We start from the raw sequence: 2,263 nt of genomic DNA on the forward strand, positions 1-2,263 counted from the left end.
CTAGTGTAATGTACTGTATTTACTAAAACCCGTTATTATTATTTTGCATATTTATTCCACAATGAAAGCTGGGGAATGTTGACAGCGAAAACCCGAATCGCTTATTTTCGTCAGCATATGGACCTGTCGCCCTGCAGACCAGTGTGCGGCCAATGCTCCTCGACATCTTCCCGATTGGCCGAGCGCACAAACATATTTAACCACTTCAATACCGGGCACTTAAACACCTTCCTGCCCAGACCAATTTTGAGCTTTCAGCGCTGTCGCACTTTGAATGACAATTGCGCGGTCGTGCTACACTGTACCCAAATGAAATTTTTATCATTTTTTTCCCACAAATAGAGCTTTCTTTTGGTGGTATTTGATCACCTCTGCGGTTTTTATTTTTTGCGCTACAAATAAAAAAATACCGAAAATTTTGAAAAAAAAAAATGTTTTTTTTTGTTTCAGTTTCAAAACTTTGTAAATAAGTAAGTTTTCTCCTTCACTGATGGGCACTGATGGGGTTACACTGATGGGCACTGATAAGGCGGCACTGATGGGCACCAATGTGGCACTGATGGGCGGCACGGATGGGCGACACGGACGGACACTGAAAGGTGGCACAAATTGGCACTGATAGCTGGCACGGATGGGCGGCACGGATGGGCATGGATAGGCGGCACAGGTGGGCATGGATAGGCGGCACAGGTGGGCACTCATAGGCGGCACAGGTGGGCACTCATAGGCGGCATCGGTGTTATACTATAGTAATGGATGCCAATCAGTGCCAAACAATAATGCATGCCAATCAGTGATGCCCATTGTGGGCACTGATTGGCATCCATTATGGGCACTGATTGGCACCCATTGTGCTGACTGGCATCCCTGGTGGTCTAGGGAGGATTATGACCTTTATTACCTTTACCCTGGTGGTCTGGTGGCGTCCCTGGTGGTCCAGTGGGGGCATCCTCGGGGGGGCTGTGCTGATAATCGATCAGCACAGACCCCCCCTGTCAGAGGAGCAGCCGATCGGCTCTCCTCTACTCGCGTCTGACAGACACGAGTGAGGAAAAGCCGATCACCGGCTCTTCCCATTTACACTGTGATCAGCCGTGATTGGACACGGCTGATCACATGGTAAAGAGTCTCCGTCGGAGACTCTTTACCGAGATCGTAGTTGCCGGGTGTCAGACTGACACCCCGCAACAACGATCGCCGCGATGCGCGCCCCCGGGGGCACGCAGCGGCTCATAATCCTGAGGACGTCATATGACGTCCGGTCAGGATTATGAAACCGCTTTGCCACCGTCAATTGCCTATAGGGCGGGCGGCAAGTGGTTAAACCACTTCGCACCCAGGCCAATTCTGACATTTCTATCCTACATGTAAAATTCCTAATTTTTTTGCTAGAAAATTACATAGAACCCCCCAAACATTATATATATATATATATATATATGTTTTTTTAGCAAAGACCCCGGAGAATACAATGGCGGTCATTGCAACTTTTTATCTCGCACGGTATTTGCGCAAGCAATTTTTCGAACGCGTTTTTTTCAGAAAAAAAAAACAGTTTCATGCTTGAAAAAAAAAAAAAAAAAAAAACAGTAAAGTTAGCCCAATTTTTTTGGCATATTGTGAAAGAGGAGGATACGCCGAGTAAATAGATACCCAACATGTCACGCTTCAAAATTGCACGCGCTCGTGGAATGGCGCCAAACTTTGGTATTTAAAAATCCCCATAGGCGACGCTTTAAATTTTTTTTTTACTGGTTACATGTTTTGGGTTACAGAGGAGGTCTAGGGCTAGAATTATTGCTCTCGCTCTAACGTTCGCGGCGATACCTCACATGTGTGGTTTGAACACCGTTTTCATGTGTGGGCGGGACTTACGTATGCGTTCGCTTCTGTGTGCGAGCTCACGGGGACAGGGGACGCTTAAAAAATTTTTTTTTTTTTTTTTTATTGTTAATTTTATTTTATTTTTTTAGTTTTACACTTAAAAAAAAAAAAAAAAAAAAATTGATGACTTTTATTCCTATTAGAAGGAATGTAAACATCCCTTGTAATAGAAATAAGGCACGATCGGACCTATTTACAGTGAGATATGGGAGGTCAATAAGACCCACATCTCACCTCTAGGCTGGGAAGAATAAAAAAAAAACAAAAAACGATCATGGCTTCCTAGCCAGATCGGCGCCGTTAATTTGAATACCGAGGCCGGGCGTGACGTCATAAGATCGCGCCCGGCCTCCGAACGATCATAGAGACTCCGGGGACA

At 45.4% G+C, this 2,263-nt stretch overlaps 2 protein-coding genes across 2 annotated transcripts in view; both read left to right on the forward strand.

Moving 5' to 3' along the window:
* The window catches only part of LOC143955448 (uncharacterized), a 119,796-nt gene that overhangs the window by 26,029 nt on the left and 91,504 nt on the right, over positions 1 to 2,263 (forward strand). The gene's annotated exons all lie outside the window — the stretch shown is intronic.
* The window catches only part of LOC143955672 (uncharacterized), a 30,815-nt gene that overhangs the window by 10,379 nt on the left and 18,173 nt on the right, over positions 1 to 2,263 (forward strand). The window lies entirely within an intron of this gene.

This window comes from Lithobates pipiens, unplaced genomic scaffold (genome assembly GCF_037356315.1).
Source record: "Lithobates pipiens isolate NorthernLeopardFrog02 unplaced genomic scaffold, aLitPip1_a1.2 Scaffold_35, whole genome shotgun sequence".
NCBI lineage: Eukaryota > Metazoa > Chordata > Amphibia > Anura > Ranidae > Lithobates > Lithobates pipiens.